This window comes from Bactrocera oleae, chromosome X (assembly GCF_042242935.1).
Source record: "Bactrocera oleae isolate idBacOlea1 chromosome X, idBacOlea1, whole genome shotgun sequence".
Classification (NCBI taxonomy): domain Eukaryota; kingdom Metazoa; phylum Arthropoda; class Insecta; order Diptera; family Tephritidae; genus Bactrocera; species Bactrocera oleae.
In genome coordinates, this window is record NC_091541.1 from 32,073,414 (window position 1) to 32,095,884 (window position 22,471).

The window sequence follows — 22,471 nt, forward strand, 5'->3', positions numbered from 1 at the left end:
ATAGGCGAAGCCCAAATTTATAGTAAATTGCACAACAACAACATTTTCATTCATGAACGCAGGCGTAGTGCGTAAAACATCTCACATCTCCCCGAGCATGCTTTTGTCTACAAGCGTCTTTTCACGACGATGGCAAAAGCTAAAAATCATAAATCGAACAAATTTCTGATATTCCCTCTAGAAGGGAAAAGTGACAACCCCTCAAATATGAGTATTAAAATATTTTAGAATAAAAGTGACAACATAGTATATTTGTCGATTTACAATTCAAGAAACTTTTTAAAGAAAATATTCAATATTCCTCTGATTTATGTATACAGTAAGCCCCGGTTAAGTATCACTCCGCCAATCCCTCTTATCTGCCTGTGTCTCACGTTTTTTTTTTCTTAATTTTTTAAGGAAAACGGTAATTTTTTTTAAATACATAGAAATTATTTTATTGGTACCAGTCTCTTAAGTACCACAATAGCTTATGTACTACAAAGCACAAAAAATCTGCAACTTTGGTTTTGGCACTTAACCGGGTTTGACTGTATTTGTCAAAGAATGTGCGTATGTAAATATGCGAATTTTTTGTACACACATCTGCCCGTATATATGCACATGACTTGTTGACTTTGTTTCCATTTACGCATGCCATGTTGTATATGAATAAGGGTTGATTTTGCACTGCCATATGAGATGTATGTTTGTAAGAGTGTGTATGGTTCTGATATCCCATGAAACAATGAGTGTACATATTTGCATACATACGTTGCATATAGACAAATTAACAATTATAATGGGTACTTTCATATTTGTTTCGCTTGGTCTTTTCTTATTGGGTTATGTCAAGCAAGAGGAGTACAAATTCAAACCCAGAAATCTGACTGAACTGAAGCAGTCCATTAGATAGATATTTGAGGCAATCCAGACGATCCGTCCAGCCCGCATTAATTTTCTAATTAGGTGTCGCATATACGTGGCTGAGCATGGAGGAATAATTAATTGTATAAAATAAAATAAGATTTTCTATACAATACAAAAAAACTTAATGTAATGCATTGATTAAAAAGAAACTTGTTACGGTTTATTTTTGTAGCACGATTCGTGAGCCGCCCTGTATATGCAGAATATCTTAAAATTATATGTAAATTCGTTTGCGCATTGTAAATATACGAATCTGTAATCGTACATTTCTTAACATTGAATTTAGCATTATTTTTCTCATTTAACATTCAAAATGCTCAATTCTGCTATTTTGCGCTCCGCAGGGGTAAAATTCTGGTGAAATCAGCTTATAATTTGTTTGTGGGGAAATGCACTAATGTTGGCGAGTAACCCTCCGTCAAGAGGAACATTTTGACAATCGGCACACCATGCACCTTCTCTATGATATACGTTCTCTGCCGATACTGTAAACGAACATGTAGCACAAAAGTGATTTGCTGGGTTCCGTTCCGGTAATTTCGATGTCAAAGATGCACCACGCGTCGGGAGGCCTGTCGTCGAAAATTGGGATGAAATCATGGAAATAGTGGAAACAGACCGTCACGTGAGCACTTATTTAATTGCTGAGGAACTAAAGATAAGCCAGCAAACCGTTTGGAACCATTTGCATAACCTTGGATTCAAAAACGGAGCTCGATGTTTGAGTGTCACACGAACTAACGCAAAAAAACATGATGGACCGAATTTCCATCTGTGAATCGCAACAAAATCGACCCGTTTCTGAAGCGGATTGTGACTGGCGATGAAAAATGGGTCACTTATGACAACATCGAGCGCAAACGGTCGTAGTCAAAGCTCGGGGAAGCGGATGGGATTGTTAAAATAATTTTACTACCAAATTTTATTGAAATTGATCAAGTCGTTTCGGAAATATATGATTTGACCTATATGTGGGCGGTTCCACGCTCATCGTCCAATTTTGACAACGGCTCCTTTAAAAGCCCTTGTGCCATCCTGGATGTAAAATTTAATGTCTTTGACGCATTTAGTTTTTTATTTATCGCACTTTTAGTAGTTTTTAACAAAACCGTTATTTAGGGAGTGGGCGGGGTTATGATTCGATTTCATCCATTTTCACACTGTCGAAGGAAGTGTCAAAAATATTTTTTCTGTGCAAATATGGATTATATAACTTGAATGGTTTGGGAGAAATATACATTTAACTTATTACGAGGCGGGGCCACGCCCACTTTTGAAAAAATGTTCAACCATAGATGCCCCTCCCCAATACAATCGTCGGTACCAAATTGCAGATATGTATCATAATTTAGTGCTTAGTTATGGCGTTTTGTGAGCGTGACATTGGTCCGATTACGAACATCTACAATACCAAACTTCTTATAGTGCCACAGCACAGGTGTACCTAGTTTCAGCAAGTTATATTAATTTTTACTCAAGTTACAGCTTGCACGGATGTACAAATTTCAACTCGACTCGTCATTCGAATCATTTACATATACATATATAACCCTATATCTATCTCGTTTAGTTTCAGGTGATACGGGAAACCGTTAGGTGAACAAAACTTGTATACTCAACATGGAATATGTTGCAAGAGATTAAAAATATTATTTACGTACGTACAGTACATTTTTTCAACTCTAAACTAATTGCTCATTTGAAAGAGAAGTTAGGTTCGGAAAATATCGTATTTTAGACGGCAGTGCTTCCCAATATAAAATCAAATACAATTTAATCTATTTAATTAAGCATAAAGAAGATTTTGGGGTCGAGGGAGAATAGTATTTATTTTGCCACTTCGCAGGACCTTGTGATGGAATCGGCGGTACCATCAAATGACAGCCCATCGGTAGAGTTTACAAGAAATACGAATTTCTTCACCAAAAATTGTGTATCAATGGGCAAAGAATTTTTTTCAAGAAAAATGAATTTCGTTATTTTACAATAGAAAAACATACTGTGCACAATGAGTTCTTAATGACTCGAGAACAAGCTATACCTGGCGTACCCTGCTACTCTCCGTTTTGTACTCTCAACATGTTGCGATATAGTATAATATTTTTCTTCACCTAACGGGTGTTTATACACCTAAAACTAATGGAGATTGAAATGGAGTTATATACGAATATCAGGATGACGGGGCGAATTCAAGTCTGGGTAAGAGTCTGTCCATCCTTTTGAAATCCTCGTTAAATCCATTTTTATGACCTACTTGTCTTATTTCGAAATTAGGACTACAACATTATAACATTCCCATATTACTACTTCTTAACGTCCTACTTATCCAGAAGAGACCCTGACATACAACACCTATGTTCTGCATGCATTGAGTACAATGACTCTAATCACCTCTTTGCATGCCCAAACTTACCAACCTACTCACTTAATTCCTCTGGTCCGAATCCGTCTAAGCAGCTACCAAGCAGGGTCTGGATAATTGTTACAACAAAAACAGAACTGTCAAGTGCAACGCCCAAAATCTTGGGGCTGTTGACAGTCGAAATTTTATTGCCATCGACTGTGATATCCAGCCTGTACTCCTTCGTCAGTCAGCGAATATGGTCGCTGTGGATTTAGAGGTGGAGAGTGTTAAGCTCCTTGCAGAGAGGAAGCGAGAAAAGTTGGAAAAATAGCTGCTCACTTTCGAACACATGCCTGACATGAATATTGTACAATCTTCTGAGTAAGAAGTGACTATCACAGTCGATGCCTTTAAGATTTTAGGTGTTGTATTCGACAGACTGTGCCTGTGAGGCCAGCATTCTTCCGGTCAAGGAACATAATGAACTCCTCTTCAAGAAGTGTCTGCTAGGATGTTTTCGCCGCTTGCTGGGAACATCAAGAGGTCTTGCCTTAATTACGTCGATGACATGGAACAGTCGACCCAACAGACACAACAAACTTTAAATACGTAATTCACATCTCCAACGACTCTCCGTTCCCACGACAGTCGGGTCTACGTCACCGGAACGGACCCTGGTTTATTCCGGCCAAGGACTGTCAACTCGGCAGAATTCTGCCGCTACAACAACTCACATTGGTTGGCGTACTTGGAGTCAAACCACCACCATTCGCAACTTCTTTCTGGATACTGTAGCAGGTTAAACTCCTAATTTTTCATAATCGATACCAAACTCGACACCACTCATCAACCACTCTCTCCCTATGGTCCGACGCCGTCGAAACAATATGTTTCCTAGCACGTCTGACCTTGTCTGCTAAAATACCTCGCGTACTTCTTCGGGTCTGAGGAACTGCAGAACTTACTCATATCGGTGGAGAGACTACAGAACTATATTGCTTTTCCATTTGCTGAATCTCCAAATTGAGATCCCTTATGCGGAGATCACAGGGATCAGCATTGCGATAAGTGTCGCGCCCGTTTGCTAAAATAGCTGCTGTGAAATTGGAGTGGATGTTCACGATTTTTCCAGCCGGGATAAAGCGAACGGTTGCAGCTGTGAAGTCGACCTTATTAGCTTGAAGTTAACAAAGGTGCGATTTTCTACAGAAATATATTAAATTGGTTTTTCGTTTAAGATAGCTATGGACAGATGGCCTAATGCGAGGGTTAACATAAATCGTCAGATTATGCTATTTATCAGACCACCACAAGCGATGGCAATGTTAGACTAGCTATTAAAGGTTCCCGTAATTCTGGTGGGGCTTCGTCATTCATTATGAAGAATGTCGAATCGTCTATCTATCGCGGTACCAAACGGTTCTCACCACGAAAAAGCGCACCTATGTTCGAATGATGTCCTGTTGTGCAAAATTTAACTGAGGGATGTGTATATTAATTATCTCGACATCACCTGACCAGATAGTTGTGCTCCGTGATTCAAGTGTAGTATCTCTGCCCTTTAATATAACCTATTCATGGTGTTAAAAAAATTGGTCTATGTTAACTCATAAACGATACGTTGTCAGTTGTTTGGTTAATCTCTGGCTAAGTTTGAAATTAAAAAAATGTTCTTTTTTTATGGAAATGTCCCTTTGAGATAACGATTGTAATAGCTGTCTTCCATTCGCCATTTATTGGTCACTTGTTGTTTAAGAATTATTTTCTATTTTAATTTCATATCACCTCAGCACAGGGTGAATGTGCAAAGTGTTTCTCTATTACCTATCATTCCTTACTTCAGTTATTTACTTTATCTATTGTACTATTCCTGTACGAATCCTCTTCTTCCTTGGATCGCCGCAATAAACAGACGTGTTTTTAAGTTTAGTCCTGCCTTCTGTTAAATTACATGTAAAAGCAACAACACAATTATCGTGATGAATGCGTGGAAGGGAGTATGCGGATATCTCATTAATGATATTACATTTTTACAATTTTACTATTTATATATAATATTCGATTCCTATAAATTTTTTGGCTAGTTACATTTACGGGCTTACTAGCATCTCTCTGCACGAAGTATAAATTAGTCTGATCCCTGATAAGATTGATAATATCCCCAGTCAGCAGATACAAAAATACCTCAAATGGGATATTCAAGCAAAGTATATCAGGCGGTACTTTATCAGATCCACGAAAAAGAAATTGGTCTTCATTCAAGTTCAAGTGTACAGATTTCCATGCAATATTGGTCTTCGCTACTCGAATAGATGTCCCTTGAGGTGCTTGGAGGTCGGATTTGCATCTGTAGCAATAATTTCAGCATTGGCGGACGTTGCTGCTAAAGTGGTAGTATAGGGAATATAATTTTCCAAAGTAGGTAGGTTTAGTTCCTCGTCAAAACTGCTCTGATCGCTTGATTCGATGTTATACGTCGGGTCGACAATATCGTCGTTATCAGAAAGTCAAGGCCATCCTCACTATTTTCCAGGTCCCTGGTAGTCGAATTATGATTTGCTCGACTCATTGTGATTCTGAACAAAAAATATTTGTAATTGAAAATACCATTAAAAAAAATGACCTAAAACACGCGGAATTGCATATTTTATTCCCTTACTTTTCACTCACACTATTTTAAATGAAAAATGCTCACTTTTTCAACATCAAATCACTTATCATAAACAACTTTTAAGAGCTCGAAACTAGTTCGTACACGTGCATCCCTTTAATGCAATTAAAACAAAAACATAGCCAGCTAGTCAGAAAATCTTTCATTTTACCCTCAGAATACTTTGTTGTTAATATACAACACCGACCAAAGTCGGTCTATCGACAATTGCTATATTTTTATACTCTCGCAACTTGTTGCTACAGAGCATAATATAATAGTTTTGTTCACCTAACGGTTGTTTGTATCACCTAGAAATAATCGAGTTAGATATAGGGTTATATAAATATAAATGATCAGGATGAAGAGACGAGTTGATATCCGGGTGACTATCTGTCCGTCCATCCGTCTGTGCAAGCTGTAACTTGAGTAAAACTTCCGATATTGTTATGATATTTGGTACACATGTACCGTAAGACGGTTGGTATTACAGATGGGCGTAATCGGATCGGGCGTATTTTAAGTGGGCGTGGTCCCGCCTCTAATAGGTTTAATGTGCATATCTCCTAAACCGCTAATGCTATAATAACAAAATTCACTGGAAGCAAATGTTTTTAGCACTTCTATTGACGGTGTGAAAATAGTTGAAATTGGGTGGCAACTCCGCCAACTCCCCATATAACGGTACTGTTAAAAACTACTAAAAGCGCGATAAATCAAGCACTAAACACGCCAGTGACATTTAATTTTATCTCAGGGATGGTATGAGATGACTTTATAGGAACCGCGTTCAAAATTAGTCAGTAGGCGTGGCACAGCCTACTTTTAGGTGAAAACCCATATCTTGGGATCTGCTTAACCGATTTCAACCAAATTCGGTGCATAACGTTCTTTTCATATTTCTATGTAGTGCGAAAATGAGCGAAATCGGACTACACCCACGCCTACTTCCCATATAACACCATTTTAAATTCCATCTGATTCTTTCACTTTGCACTATGCAAATCAGGCAACAATGACTGTATCGGGATAAAACTTTGCGTGAATAATGCGAATAAAGTATGCCACCTTGTGGCCAAAAATTGTCTAAATCGAACCAAAACTGTTCAAGCCCCTAAGTACTAAATAATTGAACCCCAGTGCCTATAGTTGACATTCTACCGAAAATATCAGTCAATCCACAAAGAAATCTCAAACGAGTAGACTATTTGACTTTGCGAGAGTAGAAAATGTTCGGTTACATCCGAACTTAGCCCTTCCTTACTTGTTATAGTTAATTATGTGCTCTTTTATGCGTGAATTTTAGTATATTTTCTCTATCTTCAAGTTTTTGTATATCGTGTAAATTGTGTTGTGTGAAAACTTTTGGGTAGCTTTCAAATGTTGTTTTTAGTATTGTGCGTATTTTATGCCATGTTTGTAAATCTGCGTGAAATGAAAAAATTATTTTAGGTTTCATTACTCATTTTATAGTTTTTATTAGATAGTTTATTGTTTTAAAGTTAATAGTGAATCGTTCGTGCTTAGGAAAAGGTGTATGAAAACATCGAAACTTGTGTTTATTTGTATAGATGCCATAGTGCATCAGTTGCGACGTTTTCGTGTCCTGGTTTGTACTTGAGTTTCACACCGTATTCCTCAATCAAATTCTTCCATCTCTTGAGTTTAGTGTTTGGGTTTTTTTCTGACATTGAAAATATTAGTGACGGGTGGTTAGTATACAAGGTGCGTTCCAAAGTAAAAAGGACTTGTTTTTATACTTTAGATTCTAAAGCTTAGAACATTGACTACAACAAAAAAATAAGTAAATAATTATTGAAAGAAAGGTAATTTCGTTTTTACTGAATTATATTATGATTAAAGTTTAACTCACCTAAAGCGTACACTTGTAATAATTATTTGCTTTCAATACGAAAAAATAAAACTCTTCTTGGCGGTGATGAAAGTGTGTGTATTTTTAATATCTGTAAAATCATTGTTATATCAAAATTTTAAATAAATATTACATTCATTTTAAGTGGTTAATATTAATTGGTTCAAAACAACCAAAAAAAAATTAAAGAAACCAAGCTAATAACTCTTAAACAGCGTCGGCTACAACTTTTTGTATAAGGACTGCGAGTGAGATAATTATTGAGGCCTACCATTTATATTGTATAACACAGTTCATGTCGTCTTATTGATCTTCACATCGCCCTTATAGTATAAAATTTAATCCTTGCCAACCGGACGTAGTGGTACGATCTATAAATCATGATTGATCATGAGATTTCACGACTAAGTTATTTTAATGGATCTAATAAAATAATTATTGATTGAAAATTTGTCTTTAAGTTTAAATTTAAAGTAAACTGCAGAAGAATGTGCAAAAGTTCGTGTTTGTATAAAGATTTGAAAAGTATCCTTATATTAAATATTTTTGTTCAGTTGTTTTAGGTTTGTTTGTATAACACATTATCAAAAGGTATACATTTCTCCCGTCAGTGCCCTTTTACAAATTAATCATCCCCAGCTAACTTTTTTTATTCAAATGAATAAAACTACGAGTGTTTCCCAATTTAGCCTAGAGAATTATGCACTTAGCATGAGAATTATGTTTTTTCCTTCTTAACTTTCCATAAATGCAGGAAAAGTATATTTGAGACATATGGAAAAACTTATCGACCTCTGAAGGGTTGTTGTTGTTACGTAGTCGCGACTGTCGAGGGAACGGATCGTTTTTTGGTTTTAAGCATATTATTCAAAGTAAAAAGTAAATTAAAAAAAAAATCAAGATGTCACAATATTCAAACTAATGTTGCCACTTTAGAAAATCTGAGAAATACCAAATCTGTTGCGAAACTACCAAATTTTCTTATCATCAAAACATTAAGTTTTATTTCACTTCACATTTGGAAAAATATGTACATAAATAAAAACCTTAGAGGTCTATTTAGCTACATCCACACCATTCCTTTTCCACAAGCCAATCGAATATTTTTAACCACTTCCTTCGGAATTTTCGCTTTGAAGGTGAGGCGAGCATTAACCCTTATAAAAGATTGTCAAGTTGTCAAAATTCTATGTTATGAAGAATTAAACAGGGGGTTCCGCAGGGCAGTGTCCTTTCCCCTCTAGTGTTTAACTTCTGTATTGCGAGACTCCCCCAACAGCCAGAAGGAACTCCCATCACCTCATATGCAGATGATTGTACGATATTGACGTCAGGCAATGGAATCGATGGCATGTGATCGAAAGTAAACAGCTATCTCATCGCTTTCTTACTTCTTCTCTACAAGGAGCCTGACACTCTAATCAATTAAATCCATAGCGACCATATTAACGAGCTGGACGAAGCAGTACAAACTTAATCTTGATATCACAGTCGATGGCGTTAAAATTGTGACTGTCAACAACCTTAAGATTTTATAACTTTCTATACGACCGAGATTAAAGCCAAAGTACAGATCCGCAACAAAGTCCTCAAGGCGCTAGTCAGCAGCTCCTGGGGGAAGAACAAAGAAACGTTATTGGCAACGTGCAAGGCAATCGGCCAGTAGGTCATCAACTACATTGCTCTGATATGGTCGTCTGGATGTAGGGAAATGCAGACGAGAAGCTTCTTCGTATGAGAATACAAGGTGGGTTCCAAAGTAAACAGGACTTTTAAAAAAAAAGACAGAAAAAATGGTTTTATCGGCAAAATCAATTAACTTTATTCAAAATAGTGTCCTTCTGCTTTAATACAGCTTTTTGCACGGTCCAAAAGCATGTCGAACGAGTGTTTTGGCTCGTTGCCCGGTATGGCCGCCAGTATACCGGTGCAAGCCTTTTGAATGGCCTCCACGTCTGCATAACGCTTTCCTTTCATCGGCAAATGCATTTGTCCGAAAAGGTAGCAGTCGCACGGTGCCATATCAGGTGAATACGGGGAGTGGTTGATTGTTAAAATATGATTTTTGGTCAAATAATCGGCCACAAGCGTCGATCGATGAGACGGCGCATTATCGTGCAATAAACGCCAACTTCCATCTTCGCGATATTCGGGCCGAACACGTCGAATACGGCCAAACGCCAAACGCTTAAAAACTCCAAGGTAGAATACCGCATTATCGTTTTGGCCGGGTGGAACAAATTCTTTGTGGACAATACCCTTGGAATCATAAAAACAAATCAGCATTGTCTTCACTTTTGACTTCTTCAGGCGCGATTTCTTGAGTTTCGGCTCATTTCTCATTTATATCCTCACGACCATTTTGAAAACGTTGAAACCACTCGTGCACTCTGCTACGGGATAGGCAATCATCTCCATAAACTTGTTTCATTAATTGAAACGTTTCGGTACAAGTTTTACCAATTTTAAGACAAAATTTAATGTTGGCTCTTTGTTCGAAGCTCATTTTCGCACGGATGACAAAAACATACTGACACTTAAAACGCAATAACTTCACTTCCAATAGATGAAATGTCATAAAATTTTTACTGGAAGTCGATAAAAGATAGCAGATTCTAACGCACTAGAACGATCGACATATAGATGGCGCCACTAGAGTTTACTTTGTAACGTTTTTACTGTTTACTTTGGAACGCACCTTGTATATAGTTACGTGCGCTTTTCCGTATAAGTAATTTCTTAGTTTTTGTAGTGCCCAAATTATTGCGAGCATTTTGTTGAATAGTTTTTTTTTCGTGGAAGTTATTGTTCTCGATATAAATGCAATAGGGGGTTTCCCTTGACTAAGTACTGCTCCTATAGCATAATTACTTGCGTCTGTCGTTAAATCAAACCCTTTTTTGAAATTGGGCGGGCATAGTTGTACTTGTTCTATGAGATTTTTTTATTACTTCTAGTGCTTCGTGCTTAACTTTGGTTTTTTGATATGTTTGATTTCTTGTGTTTTTTAACCCAAATGGAAGCCCAAGAAATTCATGTAAGACTCCATTATCCGAAAAAGCTGTTTTTTCCCTATCTTCCGGTTTTATCAAGATTCCATGGAATCCTGACTAAGTCTAGTCTAGCGTAGTAAAGTCCCTTGCTTCTCCTAAATTTTTAGGGTGAGTATGATATCTGAGATAGGATTTCTATGAAGTATTCGTATGGTTTGTTTGTTAAGTTTCTGAAAATCTATTACCTTCCTTTTTTTTGGTTTCCCTTCTACGTTTGTTCCCTTTTTTGAGACAATCCATATTGGTGAGTTGTAAGGACTTTTGCTTTCCTTTATTATATTACTTTCTAATAATTTTTAGAATTCCTTTTTCACAAAGTCTTGGTCAGCATAAGGAATAGGATACTTCCAACCCAGACTGGTTCATTAGTCTCTGATCTAATTTCTGCTTGTAGGGTAGGAGTGAAATGTGGGTGAAACTTCTCCTATTATGATATCAACATCAGTAAGTTCATCTATTCCTAGGAATTCTAAATCGAATCCTACTATATTTATTTTTCTTTTGTGTCTTATTATAGAGCTACCATGTAATGTATTTGGTTTTATTGTTTTTTTTAAGTGATGTACCCTTAGCAAAGGGGTAACTTTTCTTAAAATCGCTGCTAGTAGCACCTGAATCTATCAAATTATACACGGTCTTACCATTTGGTGCTTTCCTCTGTAGTCCGTGGTGCCTCATAAAAATTATTTCTCTTCTTCGTACACCTGGCTGCGTGGTTCATTGTAAAGTGATTGGATTTCTTGTTTTTCGATAATTATTTGATTGCTGTGGTTTTGTCGCATCATTCGTCTGTACTGGGCTGATGAATCAACTTCGATTGGTTCGTATGTTCTCAATTGTGGTTATGGTATAGCAATTTTTATACTCTCGCAACATGTTGCTACAGAGTATAATAGTTTTGTTCACCTAACGGTTGTTTGTATCACCTAAAACTAATTGAGTTAGATATAGGGTTATGTATATATAAATGATAAGGATGAAGAGACGAATTGAAATCCGGGTGACTGTCTGTCCGTCTGTCCGTCCGTCCGTGCAAGCTGTAACTTGAGTAAAAATTGAGATATCTTTATGAAACTTGGTACACATGTTTCTTGGTACAGTAAGACGGTTGATATTGCAGATGGGCGTAATCGGACCACTGCCACGCCCACAAAACGCCATTAATCAAAAACAAATAAATTATCATTACTAAGCTCCGCAATAAGATACAAGACTGTTATTTGGTACACGAGATCACATTAGGGAGGGGCATCTGCAGTTAAATTTTTTTTTAAGTGGGCGTGGTCCCGCTCCTAATATGTTTAATGTGCATATCTCCTAAACTACTAGCTTGGAAGCAAATGTGTTTAGCACCTCTACCTACGGTGTGAAAATGGGTGAAATCGGGTGACAACCCCGCCCACTCCCCATGTAACGATACTGTTAAAAACTACTGAAAGCGCGATAAATCAAGCACTAAACACGCCAGAGACATTAAATTTTCTCTCAGGGATGGTATGAGATGACTTTATAGGAACCGCGTTCAAAATTAGACAGTGGGCGTGACACCGCCCGCTTTTAGGTGAAAACCCATATCTTGGGATCTTTTTAACCGATTTCAACCAAATTTGGTACATAACATTCTTTTTATATTTCTATGTTATGGTGCGAAAATGGGCGAAATCGTCGTTTAAAATTAATAAAATCGGGTTAATACTACCCTCAAATTCCATATACTACTTTTCGTTATTCTAACCAGTTTTATGCCGAATATGTCGGTCAGTGAGTATTAATATTTTTTTATATATAAAATTGCTTCAAAATATGTTCTCGAGTATAGCTGAGCAATGTCAAAATTAATATATTTCTCTATCCACAATATATTATATATATGATTTCCGTCTTTCCACCTGACTTTACACCGTTCCGGTTGATCAACGTGATATTTTAACGAAATTAAGTGGAAAAGATTTCTTAAAAATTATGTGGTTTGACGCTGAATTAGAATGAAATTAGTATATACTAAGTCTAAACCTCACACCTTCATATAATGAATTCCGACTCTCTGGTTGACGTTTGCCACCTAAGCTTATAATGTAAAATTTAGCCACTTCAAGCAATGAAACTGAGACTAAGTTTATGGCCTTTAATATAAGTCAAGAAGATACCAAATTTGATTGTAATTTAATCACGATATCATTTAATAATGGATGTTTAATTCAACATTTTTTAATATACGGTTTGGAGGAATTTTCTGGTCTTTGATTTTCCCAGCTCACATGTACTACTTATGGTATAATTTTTTTCGTCAATTTGATAATTTAATAAAATTAAATGGACAGTTTTTCTTAAAAATAATGTATATCGCTGCATATGAATGAAATTGGTCTAGACTTTGTTTTAACCTTATAACCCTAATATACTGATTTCCGCTCCTCTGGTACAACAGCAACCTCATATACCCCATATATTAAATCTAACCCCTTTGGTTCAGTTTATATCACATGTTTGAATAGCTTCTTTTTATAAAAGTTAACATTTCGGAGAAAAAAAATAGTATTGACACAAAATAAATCTATGATCAATAACATAAGACCAAATAATAATCGAGTAATGAGTTGTTTGCATCACCTAAAGTGATAGATATAGATTTCTATATACATATATTTCTTCTAATATTTGGTGATAATTAGTGGTTAGGTATATTTTCGCAGCCATCATGTTGAACTTATTATAAAATATACCAGACAACAATGTTAAAAAAGTTTCTTAGAGTGCTGGACTTTGTATAGAGCAAAAAAATCTTTCTAGAAAAAATTGCATGAAATAAATATTACGGTTACATGATACTGATTATTATTTTAGTTTTGCGACACATTTTAATATGAAGGTCATACATTTTTACCTAGCGCCGTTGGCAGCTTATGAAAGGTTAAGATATTAAGACAGAAAGAAGAAAATCTACATACCTGCTCTACATATGTGTATACCATACTTAATTATATGTAAGTTATTGTTAATTTAGCCTTCATGGGTAGACCCTTCAAAATAGGTACCATAGATCCCCCTGTTTTAGAAAGCGTTTAACAAAGGTAATTTACGGAGGGGTTTTTCGAGAACTTAATTTCAATACAATGAAATAAACTACTAATTTCTAAAATATAAATATAACTAAATATTATGTATTATTATGTTAGTGAATAGCTAAGTAATATATAGGTATACAAAAGTACGTAAGCTGTACCAACAAGAGTATAATAAATATCAGTACACTGTGTTTGTAGTTTCAGTTTCACTAGATGTCTTTACCAGCAAAGTGCTTTATTCAAACTAATTTTAGTGTATTAGTTATATAGTGTTTAAAGTATTATTATATACAGTGACGAGCAAAACCGTATTATATACAGTGGCAAACAAACACATATACATATGTGCACCAGTATACTATAGTACCTATACACGGTACAGGAAAGGAGTCATAGCAAGGACTTACAAGAAATTACAGTGAAAGAGAGCAGCACCTAAGATCCAACTATTAACACCCGGACGGACTGAATTATATAAGTATTATCTATAAGTATTTTATATATTAATCCATTTATTATTAATTAATTATGCCTAGATTAAGTAGAAAATCTATATTGCTAAGTCGTCTTCAGAATAGAAGACGTATGAGAGTTCTTCGTGCAAACTCTGCATATAGAGATAGTGAGCAGTCACAAAATACTGTAAGTCACGCTAATCGTAGATTAGATTCCGATGTACGTCTGTCCGAACAAATTATCAATACAAATCAACATAGAACCAGGCGGGAAAATCTCGAGGTACGGTCTTTTGAAAAAAATGTAAATACTGTTCAACATAGAACAAGGCGACAAGATCCGCAAATTCGCTCTGAAGAGCAAATAAGAGCTACTCGAGGTCATAGGTATCGGCGTGAAGACCCCGAGGCTCGATCTGTTGAGCAAGTTGCAAATACTGTTCAACATAGAACAAGGCAGCAAGATCCCCAAATTCGCTCTGAAGAGCAAATAAGAAATACTCGAGGTCATAGGTCTCGGCGTGAAGACCCCGAGGTTCGATCTGTTGAGCAAGTTGCAAATACTGTTCAACATGGAACAAGGCGGCAAGATCCACAAATTCACTCTGAAGAGCAAATAAGAAATACTCGAGGTCATAGATCTCGTCGAGAAAATCCTGAGGTACGTTATGATGAACAAAGTAGGAGGGGTATGAGGGAAGAAATTTTGAATCAGAGACGTCTTAGACAAGGTCAAGTTCGCCTTCGTAGAGATAACCCACTCAATAGACAAATTGAAAACCAAAGGCAGTCCCAACGAATCCGATTAACGAGAGAAAATAAGGTTATAGAAACTGTAATAGTGGCAATTTAACAGATTTCAAAAACATTTATTTCCAAAATATAAATAAGGGCCCTACTGAAATATGTATTTGCTGCGGCGGCTTATGGTTTTCACACCAAGTTCGCAAATTAAATTTCGAAACTATTGCGCAAGGTCACCCGAATGCTGCATCCGCCTTCTTTTTAATGCAAAAATTTCCTTCAGAAGATGGAAATTACAATTTTTGTGCTACTTGCAAAAATGCGATTGTTAAAGAGAACGTTCCAAAGATATGTTTATCTAACGGTCTAGACTTTTCTGAAATACCGGATTGTTTGAAAGGTTTAACCCCAATTGAAGAACGTCTCATAATGCCTAGATTGCCTTTTATGACAAACCGTCCGTTAGGATATCAAGGTCAGAGTTTGCTCAAAGGTGCTGTTGTTAATATACCAATTTCTGTTAACAATATTGTGACATCTCTACCAAGGTCCTTTGATGAGGCTCATGTTATACAAATTCACTTAAGAAGGCGTTTGGAATACAATCATGATTACATGATCGATACCATACGCCCCGCAAAGAGTATGGAAGCTTTGCAGTTCTTAGTGAATACCCCTCTGTATCGTGAGCACAATATACATATTAATGAAAACTGGATTTCAGAATTTAATAACCAAGAAGAAGTTCCGTTTGTTGCATCTGCAGAGGATTCCCGATTGGTTCAATCTTTTCATGCGGCAGAAACTTCTCATGATAATCCCTCAGGTAATAATATTCCCACGGGTCTTTTACCTTCAGAGCTAAATCCAGGCGGTCAAGAAACTCTTGGACAATATTCCTGTAGAAAACTTAGACTATAACCGTTTAGTTATAGCGCCAGGTGAAGTACAAAGACCAATTGACATAATGCAAGATAATAATTCAGAAGAGTTGTCATTTGGAACAATATACGTTGTGCAGAAGCGTACATGCTCTGAAACGTATAGCAAGATAATACGTTCTGAAATTCGCCGTTTTGACAGAAGAGCGTGTACCATTCCAAAGTTGTTCTATGATTACAAAAAATTAGAACTGCTACAAATTAAGAATAGTACATCCATTTGCCTTAGAAAGTTTTCAGGTCGCAACCGAGTTACGACCCAAAATCTATTAAACGAAAACTTGGTGCAAAACTTGATTCAACACGATGATGGTTACAAGATTTTGAAAGGCGTTAGATCCTCACCTTCGCACAGGGAAGCTGAGAAGAAAAAGGCAATCGCTATGATTCGCCAATTTGGGCTTCCAACCTTCTTTATCACTTTATCGGCTGCAGAATCTCAGTGGGTTGAGCTTTTGGTCATCCTCTCTAAAACTGTTGATTCTAAAGATATTTCGGAAGAGGAAGCCAACAGTTTAACAACCCAAGATAGATATCGCTTAATTCGGTCAGACGCGGTTACTTGTGCTAGATATTTTGACTACCGCTATCGACAAATTCTTAAGCTTTTTAAAGATAACGCCGGCATTTTTGGAGAGCATTTCGTTACAAATTTCTACTGGAGAGTGGAGTTTCAACAGAGAGGTTCCCCGCATGTACATGGCATGTATTGGCTTAATAATGCTCCCAGGATCAACCTTCAAGATCCTCAGACATTCCCTGATGTCATTAGTTTTATTGACAATTATATTTCTACCGATGGTTCGATCAGCCCCTTAGAAAATTATTTGGGTTATCAAAAGCATAACCACAGTCGGTTTTGTACTAGGGAAATAAGAGGACAACAGTTTTGTCGTTTTGGTATACCATATCCACCAATGCCTTCAACGCAAATACTGTTACCTCTTACAGAAACAAGTCAAAATTCAGAAAGACACAAGGAAAACTTTTTCAAAATTCAAAACGTTTTAAATTTTTATATGACTACAGAAGACATTTCCAATTTAAACGATTTTGAACACTTCCTATGTCTTTTGATTACTATTTGTTAGCCCTTAGGTCAAGTTGAACAAAACTAAAAAGTTTAGGTCAAGTTGAACACTTCTAAAAAGAAAATTACAGGATCGTTTTATGAACGCTTATAATCCTCTGATTTTGGAACTCCATAGAGCAAATATGGATATCCAATATATACTGGATGCATATGCTTGCTGTTCATATATAATTAATTATATTAACAAGTCTAACAGGGGAGTTTCTAGGCTCTTAAATGAAGCTATATCAGAGGTAAATGCTGGAAATTATACTATTAAGCAAAAACTTAAACATATAGGTCATAAATTTATATCAGGCACAGAAATATCTGCACAAGAAGCAGTATATTGCTGCATTGGGCTCCATCTTTCGGAAGCAAGTTATGCAGAAATATTTAGATACCTCTCGACCTGATGAACGTGTTCGAATGGTAAAACCTAGAGCGGAACTTCAGAACCTTCCTTCAGGTTAGACTGAAATATTCGTAGGCGGTATTTTAGACCGTTATGTTCAAAGATCCGATCAGTTAGAAACTCTTTTTTAGCTGATTTTGCATCTTGGTATAAATATTTTAAATCTAGTAGAAGAGCACAAGATAGTGATCATGAAGAAGGAGAGAGGGAAGACGATAATTTACCAGAAAGTGGGGTTGTCATGCCTCTTAAAGACGGTAGCGGTTTTGTGAAAAAACGTACCAAACCTTGTATTATTCGGTATAGAAGGTTTAACCCAGATTTGGCCAGAGTTGAGTATTTCCGCGAAATGTTAATGCTTTACTATCCTTGGCGGAATGAACAGCAAGATCTCATTGAAAACGATAATGAGCAGACTTGCATAACACATCGTATTAGAATTGAGGAAAATCAAAGAAAATATGATGTTTTTGAGCAAAGAGAACTTGAAAATGTTCTAGAAAGTCTTTATAATGAAATAGACTTGGACGAATGTGCTCAAAATGAACTACCTATCGTGGAAAATGAGTTCAGAGTATTGGCACTTCCAGAAATAAACCGAAATATAAATTTGCTTGACTTGCATGGCGAAGATTCAACAGATAATGGCACTGAATCTGATTGCGATATTAGACTTATTAAACTACCCCCTTTAATTCCAGTTGAGGAATTATTTTCTTTAGTTCAAAGTCTAAATACTAAGCAAAGAACCTATTTGACACATTTGATGCACCACCTAAAAACAAATCTCCCATTTTATGAGTTCATTGGCGGCGGTGCAGGGGTAGGAAAGAGTCGTTTGATATCTGCAATATATCAAGCTCTTAACCATCGTTACAATTCTACACCTGGATCCAATCCAAGTTCCTTAAAAGTTCTTCTGTGCGCACCTACGGGTAAAGTAGCATTCGGAATAGGTGGAATGACCCTTCATTCAATATTCTCTTTACCTGTTAATCAGTTGAATAGAGAGTTGAGGCCACTTAGCAATGACACAGTTAATTCATTGTATTCCAGACTTATCGATTTAAAATTAATCATAATTGATGAAATATCGCTGGTAGGTGCTCGAGATTAAAACAAATTTTCAAAACAGACAGCCCCTTCGGTGGTATACCGATCATAGTGTTTGGTGATTTGAAGCAACTCTCACCTGTTGGAGATAGATGGATATTCTCTCCTAATCCCAATGATGCATACAGCACTGTAGTTGGTTCCCCGTTGTGAATTAACAGAGATAATGAGACAACGGGAGGATCAGGCATTTGCAATTGCATTAAATCATATGGCACCTGGTACTATGACAAATGAGGACATATCACTCATTGAAACTCGAGTAGTTAATTTCGAAGAAGTTCCCGATGATGCCATACATTTATTTTGGTCCAATGAAGAGACAAATAATTTCAATGCCCTTAAGCTCAGTCGAATCCCAACAGAAGCTTTCCTTTCAAAAGCCAAAGGAATTGGTATAATTGAAAATGATAATATTTTGGAAAGAGTTAAACTTTTCAAAACTTCTGAAACGCAGGGACTGCCCTATGAATTGACACTAAAACTTCTGTTGGTTTGATAGCACGATCAAAAAAGCCTCATCCTCTAGAAAGTTCTTGGACACCAATTGAAAAAGTTCTAAAATCTTTTCAATATAAAAGAAATGAACAAATTTCAATTAAAAGAAATCGGTTTCCAGTTGTTCCGGCTGAGGGAATAACTATTCATAAAAGTCTGGGTGCCACATATAATAAAGTTGTAGTTCATACTCGACCCAGAATGCCTAGAGCTTCAATATATGTCGCTTGTAGTCGAGCTACTTCTGCAGAAGGTCTATTCATCATAGGAAATTTTATTCCTCCTAACAAATTTTCTGAATCGGATCCCGTATTTAGGGAACTGAGGGAATTGAACACAAATAAAGCTTTGACAACAAGTTTCAATTTTATGATTTCCCGAACATCAGGACATCAAATTTTATTCCATAATGTTCAGAGTCTTCACGCTCACATTATTGATATAAAAAGCGACCGTTTGATGATATCTTCAGATATTTTATGTTTTGTAGAAACTTGGAGTTATCCTTGCGAAAGTTTTGATATACCAGGATTTACTCCAATTAACGAGCTGAGGATAGATAGCACCGAAACAACCAACAGAAATAAACGGGGCATTATAATATATGCAAAGCATAGTATTGCTTGCTCTATAGAATCAAAGGCTGTAAAGAAAATTTATTCAGGCCGCAAAGTTTTAGAAGCGGTTTTGTTTAAATGTTTCAATATTAATATTCTGGTTCTATATAGAAATTCAGCTTTCTCTGTCAGACAATTAATTGTAGAACTTCAGGAAGTCCTTACTTCTGAGTTAGGCAATCAAAATGTGCAAATTGTTAGATATTTTAACATTTGTTTAAGTCTGCAGGGACTGCAATAAGAAATCTGATCCAAGAAAAAAACTTTAGTTCCCTGCTTGGTGCAGAATATTCAACTACACCTGCCGGTACACAAATTGATTGGGCATTTTCAAACATGGATCCTTCCCGTGTAAATGCAATTACTTTTGAGACAGTACACAGCTATCATGACAGTATTTGTGTCTCTATTTTGAACTGAAGTTTTTAGACTTAGCGCAATAGTTCTTCATTTTTTTGTTCCAAATATAATCGAATTGGAATGGTATAGGAATTTTGACAGTAGTTTTTAAGACAATTTTAAGAAAAATATGTAAATTATCTAATTAAGAAAATTTCAATTATATATATAATTTGTTATTATATATGACATTATTGTATAAATATATGATAGAAATTAAATAGTATAAGGAAAAAAGAAATGTAATTTGGATATATGTATAAGAATCTCTACAAAAATTTATGTTTAATATTGTAAATATTATATACAAATTAATATAATAATATCATATCATTTTTAAAGTTGTTAATATTTATTATTTTTAAGCTAAACATTTATAATAATATCGATATAATAAATAAAAAATGTTATTCATTGTCCAAAAACGATTTCTTTTCATACTTCTCAATACAGTTGTAATGCATTCTATATAAAATCAATTATAAGCGTATACAAAAAGCACAAGAACGATTTCTCATAATTTGAGTAAATTTAGTTTACAAATTGCTCTAATTATTTTCACTGTGAGTGAAAAGTAAATAACTAAAGCAACAGTTCCTACTTCTAATTATTAAAATATATAAAGAAGTCTCAAACGAATATGCCATTTAACTTTGCGAGAGTATAAAATGTTCGGTTACATCCGAACTTAGCCCTTCCTTACTTGTTTTTTGTAGCGTTTGATGAGATGCTCTAGGTATATATTCAAGCTGCTGATAGTGAGAGTCGTGTTGCATCGTGCGAGCTATACCGTATGCTGCAGCTAACATTGAGCAAGCGCGAGGGTAGAGAGCATTTTTTGTCGCTATGCTCCGTAGAGTATGACATTTAATGCTTGGTATAGTTGGTCATAATAGATGTAGAGGATTATTGAGCTGACGGATTTTCATCATTTACTCCTCTAACACATACTCGTATAATGGTCGCTGATCAGCATATGAGTCGTCTAATCGATCGATTATAGCATAAAAGTTATGTTTAGTATTATTTTTAAGTTATATCTGTGCTGCTTTTCTAGTTTTTTTACCGCGTATCATAAATGCATATGTGTACATATATTATAGCTTTCGAATAATTTTATGCTATCCATTAGTGTGATAGCCATCTTTCTCCAATTTCTATATTCGTAATGATCTCCAGTAAATGTGTTTAGTGATATGAAAATGTTTAAATCCACTTGGCTCTGATTAGTGTAATTACATAGTTGTTCCGAAACTGGAGCTGGAGCACTAAGAATGCCCGCTTCCACCAGAGCCAATTTTAGTTGTAGGTTAGTTGTAATTGTTACTTTTAACCAAATCCTTATTGTTGCAGCCCCACGTTAGGCGCCACTTAATATACTTTTAACTTAAAACAACACGTGTATTGAGTGTTCTTGATTTGTATTACTCTAAGTACAATAATGTATACAAGACAAGATACATATTGCTAAAGACGTGGTATAACTTTTTACATTCCTATTTATACTTTACTTAAAACTACAAGAATGCAGTTTGTTACCTGATGTAGTTGTGTAGCATACATATTGGGTAATATCGTTGTTGCTTTGTTGATATGGATACCATCTGTTCCATGCGTGATTGATATGGGTATTCTCGCGAATACACGTAGCCCGCGAATACACGTAGCCCGCGAAAATTCAAAATTCACGATACTTTTTGAATAAACCTCGTATTTGACCAAAAACAACATTTAAATAGTGCCGCAAAAACAACATTTAAGCAGTGCCACCGAATTCCCCAGACTTGTCTCTCTTTGACTTTTCTTTGTTCTCAAAGCTAAAGAGGCCTATGAAAGGACGACGCTACGCTACGATTGAGGAGATATATACTGCATCGAAGGAGGAGCTGAACAAGATCACAAAAAATGACTTTTGTAAGTGCTTTGAGGATTGGAAAAAATGCTGATAAAAGTGCATTATTGGGCAATTCACAAGCCTCGTCTTATGTCTTATGTCGTATTTTAATTGTCTTAAAAAATACGACACTTGTGAGCACCCCTTAATTGTTGTATGTCATGTTCTGTAATAATTCTTCACTTCATTAGCTGGTAGTGATAAACTAAGAATACAAAAATGCCATAAGAAAGTGACAAAAATAAAATTAAAGCTTTTTTATGTTGAACCGCCGGCATTTTGGTTTACATTGCAACCACAATATATCACTTTTCTTCAATTTTATTTACCTGATTATTAATTATTATTAAGGAAATTGATGAAATTTATTTATTTTATCAATATTAGACACCTAAACGTCAACAATAAAAAAAAGTAAACAGATATAGC

At 35.8% G+C, this 22,471-nt stretch overlaps 2 long non-coding RNA genes across 3 annotated transcripts in view; one reads left to right on the top strand and one right to left on the bottom strand.

The window, feature by feature from the left end:
* LOC138857998 (uncharacterized) overlaps positions 1 to 22,471 on the top strand; it is a 42,575-nt gene that overhangs the window by 14,227 nt on the left and 5,877 nt on the right. Inside the window, exon 3 of one of the 2 annotated variants that reach the window (XR_011397256.1) lies at positions 1,254 to 6,405. The exons of the other annotated variant lie outside the window; for it this stretch is intronic. This is a non-coding gene — a long non-coding RNA (uncharacterized lncRNA). Of the gene's footprint in view, positions 1 to 1,253; positions 6,406 to 22,471 lie in introns of those variants that run through there. 2 annotated transcript variants of the gene reach the window in all.
* Positions 8,753 to 13,743, bottom strand: LOC138857999 (uncharacterized). Its single transcript, XR_011397257.1, has 2 exons — positions 11,471 to 13,743; positions 8,753 to 9,387 (listed from the first exon to the last, which is right to left on the bottom strand). It is a non-coding gene; the product is annotated as an uncharacterized lncRNA (long non-coding RNA).